This window comes from Lepidothrix coronata, unplaced genomic scaffold, assembly GCF_001604755.1.
Source record: "Lepidothrix coronata isolate B3197 unplaced genomic scaffold, Lepidothrix_coronata-1.0 Scaffold93, whole genome shotgun sequence".
NCBI lineage: Eukaryota > Metazoa > Chordata > Aves > Passeriformes > Pipridae > Lepidothrix > Lepidothrix coronata.
This window is the reverse complement of record NW_016690273.1, coordinates 2079482-2093487: the sequence shown is the minus strand read 5'-3', so window position 1 is coordinate 2093487 and position 14006 is coordinate 2079482. Positions and strand designations below refer to the sequence as shown.

The 14006-nt window shown below is 50.0% G+C and overlaps 1 long non-coding RNA gene across 1 annotated transcript in view; it reads right to left on the bottom strand.

Annotated features, from left to right (window-relative positions):
* The window catches only part of LOC108500749, a 27644-nt gene extending 25816 nt beyond the window's left edge, over positions 1-1828 (bottom strand). Inside the window, exons 1-2 of the long non-coding RNA XR_001875980.1 lie at positions 1790-1828; positions 582-689 (exon numbers count right to left, since the gene is read on the bottom strand). This is a non-coding gene — a long non-coding RNA (uncharacterized LOC108500749). The remainder of the gene's footprint in view (positions 1-581; positions 690-1789) is intronic.
* Positions 1829-14006: the final 12178 nt, after the last annotated feature.

Sequence of the window (14006 nt, the reverse complement as noted above, 5' to 3'; positions counted from 1 at the left end):
AAAAAAAAAAAAAAAAAAAAAAAAAAAAAAAAAAAAAAAAAAAAAAAAAAAACAAACAAAAAAACAAACAAATAAAAAACCCACACACAAAACAAACCACCCACAGCATGGATTTGGCCATCAGCTAAATTGGTGACTGCTGGTCAATACCATCCAAGCCTTTTCTTGACCCATCACAAGCCTCACACCCGACAGATGATAAACATGATGACACTGCTGATTTTCAAGTTCATATTACCCAGAGAGAAATGCATATAGTCATCACAAAAAACGGTGCAGACTGTCAGAAATCAAGTGAGAGAGGCTTACTCTGGAGAAAAAAAAAAAAAAACAAAAAAAAACTGCTAAATACAAACAGGCTGGAAAATCCCCCAAATGCACATTGCTGGGAGAGCATTTTGGACAAGTGTCAGTAGCACCTGCCCTGGTCTTACACCCATCCCTAGGACAGAAGGGTCTGGCACTAATTAGTTGCCTTCCACAGATGTATTTCATAGTAGGGAAAAAATCAAATATGATGTGAGATGTGTTCACAAGCCCCCATGGGAAGAGGAGGCTGCACAAAGAACTGTGTTACTCACCAAGGCTGAGCTCAACTTCACCTCATGCCCCAGCAGGTACCTCCAAACACGCACAAATGGCCAAAGGAAAACTGGGTTTTGCCAATCTCGCAGCTTTCTGAAGCCTTCCTGTGATGCAAAACAGAACATTCCCCTGAAATCATGTGTTACCAACAATCTCCACATGTAGAAGAAAAGTAAACATTTCAGACCAAAGTTGAAAGCTAAACAGTTTTCATTTGAGAAACAAGGACAAAAACGTGAATTGCCAACAAAATAATTCCCCAAAATCAAACACCCACCCCCTCTCACAGGTGAGCAAGACTCAACCCTTTCAGAGAGGACACAGGCCTTGTATCTACACACATTAGGGGGGTTCCAATGCAATAACTACAATTAATCCATTACTTAATCTCCTAATCACTTATGAGCAAACAACACTTCTCAGACATTTGTAAATCACGGAATCATTAAGGTTGGACGAGACCTCTGAGATCATCAAGTTCCAACTAGGGGCCAATCCACACCTTGTCAACCAGTCCAGAGCACTGAGTGCCACATCCACTCATTCCCTGAACTCCCCTCTTACTCAACATATGCCACCTAACATACACAGTGCACATTTAAACAGGCAGGGAATGAGTTTAACTGCCCCATGGGATGTGATAACTCAGTGTCAACAGGAAAGTCTGAGAGCAGACAAGGGTAAGAATAGAAATTTAGGCAGCTTTTGAGACACTGGCTTCTGTGTCCCACTTGGCATGTTTAGGAAAGATCTTAAACACTGACTTTTTCTTTGGTTTATTACCAGGGGAAAGAAAATATTCCAGCACAGGAGCCCTGAAGCCAAAATTAAACCTCTATAATTTGGGTTCAGCAGCAGCTGGTACAATTCAGGTCCCAGCCACAATGAGGGGTCCCCAACATTATCAACTGTCAACAATTACCACTGGCCAGACACACAAACCAGCTTTGTTCTGGACTGGAAGCCACAAATGCAAGCAGCAGTAATTGCTACCAAAGGCAAAACAAAAAAAAACCAAACTAACCATTCCATGAAAAATACTCTCCAAAGAGAAATATAGGAACGGACACAGAAGTGTTGCTATCTCCATGCACATCTTTAAGAAACCAAGAGTGAAATTCAAGACTGTACACCCAGCAGAGGGGCCTAGCAAGGAAAAAGGATCCCCAAAAGACACTTGTTAACAATTCCAAGATGAACTCACATTTAATGGAACACGCTGTTCATTAGTGATGGAATTTCATTAGCAGTTTAAGGGAAAGCTGCACATGGAAGAGACAAAATGCAATCAATTCCTCCTGCAATTTCATACATTGCCACACTGAGCCTCAGCAAGCTCAGCCCAACCCGGATTAAAACCCAAATCAATTAATACTAATTGCTCACCTTATTTTCACAGAGGGATCTTCGCACTTTGGCAAGCCTCAATAAAAAACAGAAGACAAAAGGCTATTTGTACAAAAAGCAATTTACTTGTCTGGTCTTTTTATATCCATTTAGCTATGCATTTAATTATGCTGGCAGGTAATTCTGACAGCTCCACTTTCCTTCCTCACAACTCCGGCACGGCAAAGGGACAGCAGGGAGCAACCCCCTTGTTATAACCCACATAAACAGAACAAACAAAGGTTTCCAAGGCATGGGCAATATCCCAAACATGCTGACTTCATCAGCAGATCTGCTCACTCAACTGGTGTGACTTTCCCAGGAGACACTGAAGACCAAGGCAGGAAATGTCTTTCATTAGCAACAAGCGGAGGCAGCAAGATTTATGTTCACAGAATCACAGAAGGGTTTGGGTTGGAAGGAACCTTAAAAACCCATCCAGTCCCACCCCTTGCCATGGGCAGGGACACCTTTCACTAGTCCAGGTTGCTCCAAGTCCTGTCCAACTTGGCCTTGGACACTTCCAGGGACCCAGGGGCAGCCACAGCTTTTCTGGGCAACCTGTGCCAGGGCCTCACCACATTCACAGGAACAATTTCCTCTTAATATCCAACCTAAACCTATTCTCTGTCAGTGTGAAACCATTCCCCCTTGTCCTGTCACTCAAGGCCCTTGTAAATATTCCCTCTCCATCTTTCCTGTAGCTCCCTTCAGGTCCTGAAAGGCCACGGTCAGGTCACCCCAAAGCTTCTCTTTCTCCAGGCTGAACAATCCCAATTCTCCCAGCCTTTCTTAACAATAGAGGTGCTCCATCCCTCTGATCATCTTGGTGCCTCCTCTGGACTTGCTCCAGCAGGTCCTGGTGTGGAAACACTATAAAAATGCATCGTCCCATCATCCCAAACCTAAATGGAAGCTACAGATAACCTTTCACACAGTCAGTGGAGAACACACTTAAACTTGTGTTGCACAGGCACCTGCCCAAACTCCAACAAAGGCCCATGATGAAGGAACAAGCTACAGATGGAGGCCTCCTGCAAGTCCTGCAGGTAGGAATGCAGAAATGCAGACAGGGCATGAATTAAGGCTTTCATCCAAGTTCCAGACAGCACCGAAACTCCGCAGGAGCTCTCTGGGTGGTCAGGAAGCAGCACTCTGAAGGTTTAAGACATGCTTTCCATAAGCAAACTGAGCTGAGGAGCTGATGCAACCAAACAGAGCCGTGCTGGAGCACTGGGACACGGAGGGAGATGCCTTTTGCCCAAGGCTCCACTGGCAAGGAACAGCAGCAAGTTACAGGGAAAGTGTGGGCAGAGATGAGAGAAGGGACCACGTGGAGGAGCTGGAGAGGCCTATCTTCCCCAAACCATGCCAAGGGGGAAAAGCAGGCATAGGATTGGCCTTAGAAGAAGCAAAGTGTGATGGGCTTAGGGCAAGGGATCATCTGAAACAACAAAACCCACCCGCTACTACAGTAATGGATGGATCCCACTGACAAGCAGGAACTGGATCAAGCAGGAATTGCCCTGGCTTGCAAAAAGCCTGGCGTCTGGCTCAGCATTGCTTCTAAAGGAGGGTGGAAAGCCAGAGAGAGGACTGAAGCCATGACAAATCTTCCAGGTTACTGTAAAATATTAAAAAAAAAAAATCTCAAAAAAAAGGGGAGGTAATCAAAAAATCCAAATGCCAAGTGAAACTTTCCTCCCACTACCCCGTTTTCTGCACATTTCCCTCTGCAAATAAGACAGACAAGACACAGGCAATCGAGGTATTCATGTCCTTGTAGAGTAGTGCTGGTGCAGCAGGAAAAATCTTGGGCAAAGAATTCCACCACAACTTTCTGGCACGAGGTTTTAAATCTCTAGATATAAGATGTTTTGAGTGAGAGATGAGAGATGTTTTCCAGCTGTGGTTTAACTCCAGCCTAGACACATGCAGCTGCTCTATAAAGGTAGTTCCTAAGAGCATTTTTTTTTTTTTTTTTTACAACAAAAGGAGAGGAAACTCCAGTCATCTGAGAGTGCTTTTGTCAGCCAGTCTGAGCACTGACTGATGCAGGACAAGAGAGGAAAAACACTTCTCTCCTTAGGTGGTTGGTTTGGGCTGCAGTTCTCTTGGGGAAAGCAGGAGAGCTGTTCCTCTTGGAAACGGCATTTTGGAAAGAAAATTAGCAGGAAGGACTTTTATTTTTTTCAGACAGGCAAGCACCGCTGCAGCTCCTCCACCCCCAGCAGAACTCGGGGTTCACAGGAGCCCTCTGATGAGCCGAGCTTGGCTCCTAAACCTCCCTCACACCAGCCCTGCCAAGGGAAGGACGGTCCTGCCCTCCAGCAAGGCACACAATTAGGCAAAGCAAACGAGTTGTCAATAAGCCCTTGAGTGTTCAATGAGACGTCGCTAATGGGAAGGCAAACGTTCACTGCCTGAATCCACGACAATGCTCAAGTTGCGCTTGATGTTTCTGTGATGAAGCTATTTTCAGTTGCTTTGAATCTTCCTCAGAAAAGTCAGTCTTGGAATCAAAAGAAAAGAAAAGCCACGACTGCTCTGAGCTCCTGTGCATGCATTTAATCAGTCCAGGTGTTTAAATTATTTATCCATGAGCAGGAAAACTGTACTAATCTTAGGAACGGAGCATATGAAGAGGAAAGGCAGACATAAAGACACACTGAATAATGTGATGCAGTAGAGACACCCCTCACACACAAGGTAACTTGTGACCATGGGTGTTCTAAGCATTTGTTTTTGCAGCCTGGGCTGCAAAACTCAAAATACAGAGGTTTGCTGCTACCAGGAGAAATGTTTCCCCAAAAATTATTGTTTTCAACAACCACAAAGCCCTTGTCAAAAGTTGGTACTGTCCCTAGTTTGAAAGAGCAGAACTTTTAAACTGTTTTTTTTCCAAACCCAAAAACCAGTGTCTGGGGGAAAACAGAGTATTTTGAGAAGTGACATCCAGTGCTGAGGACCAGTCCATCCCTCCTCATCACTTACACATGAAGAATAACCTTCTGTGTAACCTTCCTTCTCCTCTACCTCACTTGCCAAAGCCAAGGGTCTCCCCAAGCTGGATGGGAAACCTCCAGGCTGGAAGATACTCCAGCCCACTGCAGCCTTGCTCCCGTGGGAACAAGCTGAACTCCCTCCACACTAAAATCACAAAGGTTGGGCTGAGCACAGAGAAAACAAAATCCCCACCTTGGCTCTAAAGCGACCCGGGGAGAAGTTCAAGGTATTCCAGCTCACTTCAAGCCACTGCCAGCTGCTGTTTCAATCATTTTGTTTCTATAATCTGGGCAGCACACCAAAGATCACAAGGTTTGGGTTTAAGTTTCATTTCAAAAACATCTCGCAGGAGAAGAATCATTCCTCCATTTTATTAAGCAAAAGCCATAGGCTGCTGACAGCGCTGTTACAGGCGGCAGCATCAATGGAACATTACATACATATTAAAGATATAAAAAGGAAAACATTGAGCTGGAAGGTTACTAACAAAAAGAGAGAGGAAAACCCCCGAGACGTTCTCTTTGCAATTCCTTTTTACACAAGCCAACATTTAAAAGTCTTCTGGCTGAGATTCCCCGAGTAACCTACCAAGCGTTTTACAGCATCATCGCTCCAACCAGTGCGAGGGCCCAGCAGGGCCATTTCTAAGGGAATGACACGCCTGTTATCGACAAAACCCTTCACAGAGCAAGGAGACACTAACCAGGCAGATACATCCACTGTTTTGAAATTAACACTGGCTCAAATTGAGTTAAAATGGGAAAATGACCTGTCGTGATTCCCGAGTCCTTGGCGCCACTGCTCAGTGAGACACTGCAAGAGGGACACAGTTTCACAAGGAGCAGCAGCCAAAGGAGAGGGGAAAGAGAAGGAGATTAAAAAAAATATTGGTAACAGACCAGCCTTAGGCACCCCAGCCTACCCAACTGCTCTCAGGTATAGGGGATCCCGACTCCCCTTCCTTCTTCAGATCAATATTCCAGCAGTGGGAATCCTTCACTTGATGTTTGCTTTCAGCTGACATCAGCCTTTCTACACTGTCCTGCCAGACTGTACTTCTGTCATTAGTTCTGGTTGGAGACAGAGACGAGATCACAGAGCCACAGAATATCCTGAGCTGGAAGGAACCCACAAGGATCATCCAGTCCGACTCCTGGCCCTGCCCAGGACACCCCAAGAGTCCCACCCCGTCCCTCAGAGCACTGTCCTAACACTCCTTGAGCTCTGGGGGCCTTGGGGCCGTGCCCACTGCCCTGGGGAGCCTGTTCAGTGCCCAACCACCCTCTGGGGGAAGAACCTTTCCCTGAGATCCAACCTAAACCTCTCCTGACACAATTCCAGCTGTTGCCTCTGGTCCTGTCCCTGCTCACATAGAGCAGAGATCAGAGCTGCCCCTCAGGAGGAGCTGCAGCCCCCAGTGAGCTCTGCCCTCAATCTCCTCCATCTGAACATTCCAAGTGCCCTCAGCTGCTCCTCGTATGGCCCCTCCCAACCCTTCACCATCTGTGTTCCTCCTCTAGATGCTCTCCAAGAGCTTTATAACCTTCTTATATTGTGGTGCCCAAAACTGCCCCCCATACTTGAGGTGGCCTATTTCATTCTTTTTTGGCTTTTTCCTTTGGTAGCTTTTTTTGTGGGTTATTTTGTTTCGTTTTTCTATTAAAGTGCCTCATGCTATAACTTTAAGGATAATTACTTTGGGGGCTGACAATCCCATTCCTGCTCTCATGGCAGAGGTAGGTATCTGAAGATGATCTGCTTGGTCATTCGAGGCTTTTAAACATGCTCTCGGATAAGCACAGCTGTGTTCTTAACAGTAGCTGAAATCACAGAATTTAAGGAAGGCAAATTCGATGTGATGTTTCATGCTTTAGTTAACAGTCTTCCAAGACACAAAGCTGCTCTAGTTGCTCTGGAAACTGTAACTTGGACACAACCATGCAGATACATCAACCCCCTGGCTATAAATGAAACCACTTTAGCAACGCTGCACATTTGTATGACAAACATTCATAAAAACAAGCACTGCATCCTGATCTTCCTATGGGAAGGGCACGTCCCCGGGTCTTTCACACAGTGCACAGCTCTCATTTCCTTTGGGCTGCAAGAGAAATGGCTGAGGAAGAGCCAGGAGGGCATGTGGATCTACCACTGAGATAACAACCCTCTGGGTAAGGGACAGATGGGAAACACCTGTTGGTATTTGAGGGATATGGGATTCCAAGCAGGGCTCTGCCCTCACGCCCCAGGCACAGCTGGAAGCAAACATTACTGAAAGGAGGGCTTGGAAGACAAAGCAACATGGTGGCCAGGATCTTCTGGCCCAGGAGAAGGCAGTGGGAAGCCTGGAGACGGGAATGGAGCAAGACAACAACCACTGGGAGAAGGAAGGTGGGAAAGGGATGCTCAAAAACAGTGTAGGAGGAACGAGCGCGAGGTGTTGGTGGAGGAGGGATGGACACAGCACAACACCAGAAGGCAGACACGTGGGGTTTTTTAAAAAAAGGGGGAAATATTCCATACACAAACGACAGGCTGAGTGCTGGTTGCTGTGGAAACCATAACTTTGAATTCAGTGCCTAAAACCCAGCGCTGCTATTTATACCACGCTCCTCACTACAGCACGAGAACTTCTCCTCAGAAACAGCTCTGCTACTCGCAAACATGGCTTTCCCCCCTTGTTACACACACTGATCCCTTCAAACAAGGCCTCACAAGGCTTCTCCAGTGTTCCTGGCCACTGAGTGACTACATGGCACGATCACCTCTCACGGAAAAAACCCCACTACCACTATCTTGCCTCTTCTAAGCAAGACCAGACAAATCACTGGATTCTGCTTCGGTCAAGAGCAACCAGAGGCACTGAAAAGGCCATTTCAAATAGCAGTTTATCTTGTCTCCCTTAAGGCAAATTACAGTCAGCACCACCTGAGATTGTGTAGGGCCAGATCCCAAAGTCAGTTATCATTAAAGATGACGAGCATTTGTTTAAGGACTCCAGAATATTGCCTTTAATATCCCAGGAAGCATAACTGGATCATTAATGCAAGAATAACAACAACAACAACAAGGCTGCAGATTAAATTCTTGCTGGCAGAATCCCCTTAAAAACATGCATTTTCAAGTTGCTCTGCTGTTGGAGAAGGAAACAGCTTTTCCCTCCATGGGAATCATGATTCTGGGGCAAATCCCACAGCCAAAGAGGGAGCAGCAGCGACCTGCCTGTACCCAAAGCAGAGGTGAGCCGCATTCCTCTTCCACCTCCCCCTCCCAGGGCCCAGGAGGGAAGAAACAGTCCCATTCCTTCCCCAGCCACTCCTCAATCCTGTTTTCCCCCAAGTAGGACCAAGGTGCAAGTGTAGCACATTCACTGCCACGACCCAACAGTTACAATAACTCCCACAGGGTGATGATCCCAGTCTAAGACACTTCCCAGGACCCGGACACGTATCAGTCCCCCGATCACAGCCTACAAGGGCAACTCAGGCAAAAGATGAGAGAGAAAACCACGGTGCTTTCCAAGGTCAGCCACAGCTTTGGAATCCCACAGGACTGCCCCATCCTATGGGGGAGCATCGGGAAGCAGCAAGGACAATTATGTGCAATCCAACTCTGCCTGACCCAGGTGGGTTTGCCGGGGAAGGGCAGGCAGGGACAGGAGCAAGGACTCGGGAGAGGGGTCCCGAAAACTGCCGAGCCAAGAAGTTGCTCCCTGTGGGATCAGGCCCTTCCAGCACAGGTGAAGGAGGTCCCCGTTCGCCCTTGTTCAATAATTTACATCACAAGCACTGAAGTGTCATTGAAAACGGCGGGAGCGTTTTAATAACACAGGAAGGGGGAAAGATGCTCTAATGACAGGCACCCAAGTAATCACTCCATGGATCTCAGCCTCCCCTAATTTATGCCGATGCATTTTTAAATCAGAATTTCATACACGACAAAATGATTAACAAGTCACAAGCGCTACCCTAATCCCAGCCAGCTTTCACCAGCCCAGAATCCTCTGGATGCCGCGGGCAAAGTGGGAATGAATGACCAATGCCGAGGAACAGCAGGTCAGTTTCTCCCAGCGCTTCCCAACCCAACGCGGTTGGGAATTAGGCGCTCGCTCCCGCAACTCTGTTACGACCGCGTTGGTGCCAGCGCTTCCCATGGATCACGGGGCTGCGGGCATCCCTCGGGAGCCCGCACCTCCAGCCAAGGAAGCGCTTCCATGGATCCCAGTGCTGCGGGCATCCCTCGGGAGCCCGCACCTCCAGCCAGGGCAGCGCTTCCATGGATCCCAGTGCTGCGGGCATCCCTCGGGAGCCTGCACCTCCAGCCAGGGCAGCGCTTCCATGGATCCCAGGGCTGCGGGCATCCCTCGGGAGCCTGCACCTCCAGCCAGGGCAGCGCTTCCATGGATCCCAGGGCTACGGGAATCCCTCGGGAGCGCTTCCCGTGGACCCCAGGGCTGCGGGCATCCCTCGGGAGCCAGCATCTCCAGCCAGGGCAGCGCTTCCTATAGACACTAGGGCTGCGGGCATCCCTCGGGAGCCGGCATCTCCAGCCAGGGCAGCGCTTCCCATAGACACTAGGGCTGCGGGCATCCCTCGGGAGCCCGCAGCTCCCGGCTGTGCCCTGTCCCCAGTGACCGCTGCCCACGGCGGGCACCCTCCCCTGCCCCTCGCTGCTCCCCCCCAGCGCCCCCCGCCGCTCCCCCGCAGCACGCCCGGACCGGGGGGGTCCCGGCGGGTCCCGCAGCCGCCGGTGGTGACACGTGAAGCGCAGACCCGGCGCTGCCGCAGGGCCGGCTGGGGACCGAGCACCGCCGCTCTCCCACCCCCCGCGCCCCGCCGTGCGGTGCGGGGCGGCGGCGGAGCGGTGATGATGGAGATGCTCCCGACGGCTCCGGCGTGCGGGGGGGACGCGAGCGAGAGGGCGCGCGCTCACCTGCGGGGCGACGGGCGCCGTGCGACGGGCGGTGTGCGGTGGGTGTGCGATGGGCGCTGTGTGTCCGATGGGTGTCCGGGGGTGGCGGGTCCGGAGCCCGCGGGACACCCGCGGCTCAGCGCACGCCGCCGCCGCCGGGAGGCGCCGCTGCCATATTGAGACCGCCGGGGGAGGCGGGCGCCGCCCATTGGCCGCGGCGCCCGTCAATCATCGTCCGGGGAGCCAATGAGGCGGCGGCGGCGGGCGCGCGCGGCGGGAGCGTTCGGAGAGCGCCCCGCGCGTGACAATGGGGGCGCACGCGGCCGCGCGCGCGGGGAGCGGGCGGCCAATGGCGGGGCGAGGGGGCGCCGGCGCGCGCCGGGGCCCGGCCAATCGCGGCGCGGTGCGCGGGGCTGGCGCGCGGCGGGGGAGGGCGGGGCCGCGGGGCCGCCTTGGCCCGTGAGGCGGCGGGACACGCGCTGCGCTCGCCGCCCCTCACGTCCCGTCGTGTCTCCTCGTGGCCCCTCACGGCTCCTCATGTTCCTTCACAGCCTTCCACCACCCCCCTCCGTGTCCCACGCCCCGAGAAAGAAGGTCCCCGACCCCCGCGAAGGGCCGGGAGCGATGAGGGGAAGGTACCCGAGCGCCTGGGGCACCGTGCTCCCCTCACCGCTCCAGCCCCTCCGTGTCCCGCAGCGCCGTTCGATGCAGCCACACCGTCCCCGCACGACCCCAGACCGCCTCGAAGCCGCCAGGATCAGTGCTGAGCTTTCCCCTGCCTCTGCCTCTGGAATATGCAGAAATTCCTTTAAGAAAGTATGTTCTCTTAATATTTGATCTTTGTATACTAATCAGTGAGAAAGGAGGTTTAAGCCGTGGAACAAAGAGTGGCCAACAAGCCCTAAACGATGCCCAGGTGTTGGAATGGCAAATTCCATGCTAAGGTTCAGGGCTCAACGTGTTCCGGGTGATCTCAGACTTAAGGGAGGTTTAATAAAGCTCGTTAGAGGGATGTACCACTGACACAAGGAATGCAGAATTTATGGGCCACGAGGACATCTGTCAGAACCCCCGAGATAAGGAAGAAACTGATAAAGACAACTCAGCAACTGCACCGAAATCAGCTCTGACTGGGAAAAAGGTGATTCCGGCAGGGACACATCAACCCGTGGACCACCAATTGGAACCACCAACCCAAAGGAAGAGAAAGGGGGACTAATTAGCACGAACGAATCATTAACCAACAGAACACAGTGCTACTTAATAAGAGAACTATGTAACTTGTAGCCAATGAACATTAACACCTTTGTTTGATGAAATGTATAAACAGTGAAAAGTCTTGGTGGTCGCAGTGCCCCTGCTGCCAAAGCACTTAGGTTTTGTTGAGCCATGACTCAGCTCCAGCCTGGATAAGTACATTTTATAATGCACTAATAAATAAACATGAGCCGTGTCTGAACTCAAAGTGTTTTTTTGACACAAAAAAAGGTGGAATTACTTCCCCATCACCTCTGAAAGTCAGAGTGGGGGAAATCCAAATCATCCCAATGTGTATCTAATAAAGAATATTTATTTTCCAATATGGTGTATTTGCTCTACCGTTAAAAAATCAAATGCAAAATCTCAACTGTCTACTTGTTAATCACTATGTTGCTTGCAAATCAAATCCAAATATTAAATGTCAGTTTTCCTCATCAACCCATTGATTAATTAATGGCAGGTTTTAAATGGCATTACCACACCAAGCACTTTAGTCAGAGCCTTTCATCAGCAAGATTAAATGCAGGGCCTCTCCTGGCTTTGATTTTTGCGTAAAATTCCCCATCGATTCAGCCAGGAGGTTTTATTAAAATTTAATGGTTTGCTCCAGCCCTGGATTAGGAAGGTTCAGCGGGTCAGGTGGCCCCTTGGAGCAATCACATGAACCCAAGCGAGTGACAGGTCACACCCCTTTGGTTTGTAGTTTACTTCACACCAGGACTTCAGGGTGTGACATAAGCACATGTTTCTCCCCAGCCTGTGGGTGGCATGTCAAAATCTCCCTGCATCCCAGGGATATCCTGGTCCCCTTCGGCCTCCTCAGCCCTTCACTCACGACTGGAGCCACGAAGGGAAGCCACAGAATCATGGAATGGTTTGGGTTGGAAGGGACCTTAAAGCCCATCCAGTTCCAACCCATGTCATACACAGGGACACCTTCCACTAGCCCAGGTTGCTCCAATTTCCAGGGATGGGGCAGCCACAGCTTCTCTGGGCAACCTGTGCCAGGGCCTCACCACCCTCACAGGGAAGAATTCCTTCCCAATATCCCACCTAACCCTGCCCTCTGGCAGTTTAAAACCACTGCCCCCTGTCCTGGCACTATACCCCAGTATAAAAAGTCACTCTCCCTCCTTTTTTTAATCCCCCTTTAGGCCCTGCAAGGGGCTCTCAGGTCTCCCTGGAGCCTTCTCTTCTCCAGGTGAACCCCCCCAGCTCTCCCAGCCTGTCCCAGAGCAGAGGGCTCCAGCCCTGGGAGCATGCCAGCACCAGCAGTGGAAAGAGGAGCCAAAGGCTGAAGCCCCTGCCGGGTCTGCTTTTCCCTACCGTGGCACACACCAAACTGCAGCCCGGGAGAACCCCGTGTGTGTCCCCCAGTGCTGCCACCCCTGCTGCAGCCCCGGGCACACACGGGCAGGTATCTGCATCCCAGCAGACCTGGGGCTTATGGCAGCTAATATGGGCATATTTTTAAGTAATCCCACCTCATTTGCCACTTTTCCAGGGCCTCAGTGGGTGAAATTCGTTAGTCATCTGACAGTTCCAGTTATTCCGCATGTCAAGTCCCATCTCTTCATTTCCATACCCAGACTGTTGTGCCAAGCCGGTGTGCTGGTTGTACCCCCCTCCACCTACTCTATGCTAATTTAAGAGTTGTTATTTTTGGCTGGCAGGGATTGTGTGCATAAAAAGTTCCGTTTCCTCAAAAAATTCTTAAAAGGAAGCAGAACATGGGTCTGAGCTGAAAACTCCCCCTGCTCAACACCGACTGCCCAAACAGCAGCAAACTTTGTTTTCAGGGAATGTCGCAGGACTAGAACACCTTCCTGTGAAGACCCTGAGTTTTTGAATGATTGAGCTGCACAAAACAGAGTTGTTTCTGACAGGGGCACGCAGGAGTAGCTCAGTCAGAAAAAAACCAGCCTGGCAGTTCTCAATGAACAGAGTGAAACTTGCTGCAAGGGCGGCAATTCCGTGATTGAAAACACAGCATTCGTCATGGAAGAATCCGTATGGATGAGGAAGGCTCAAAAGCCAAGCTCTGTCTGCACTCCAGACATTCCCTCTCTGTTTGTAAAACTAATTATGTGTAAACAGAGCATTTTTCTCTTTGCAATGCACGGTGTGATATTTCTCCTCCACACAAAAGAATGCTCTCACTCCCGAGCAGTGCACGCCTGTACCTGAGAGACAGGAACTGCAGGGGACATTCCAAGTGGGAAAATTGAAAAAGGGATTAAAAGAAACAAAAAAAAAAAAATCAGGGAAACTGTTCTTTGAAAAATCGTTGTAGAATGTTACCAGCACACCCTTTCAAGGTGGTGCCGCTGATGTTTTCTGTCCTGCCTGCAGCAGCAGGATTCCTCACCACCACAGTCCAAACTGGTCTGAACTGGGGAATTGTTCTGTACTGGTGAACTTTCATCCCCGATACTTATTTTCCTGTGGGTTTTGCCTGTAGCTAAAATAAGATGTTCACCACAACCGTTGCCTTCTTTTTTTCTTTGAAAACAGGGGCAGCAATGTAATAATGGAGATTTCTTTCTGGCTTTCAAGTAAAATTAACTCAGGCTGGTTTTCCAGACACTGAACTCCATACACAGAAAATAAGTATTTCTGCTTAGTAGGAATTTTAGTGAGGATGGTCTGCACTTCCCTAAGTGCAGGTATCCATTATAATCCCTTGGAGAAGCTCTCCCAGGCATTTACATGCTTCAAAAACCACAATAATGCTTTCCCAGTTTTTTTTCAGCGGGCATTTCTCTGTGAGGCTGCAGCGAGGCTAGGAGTGGGATCACACCCTCGTGCCTCTAGGATTATGCAAAAGAGGAAATGCATTCGATGAATTATTGTCCACC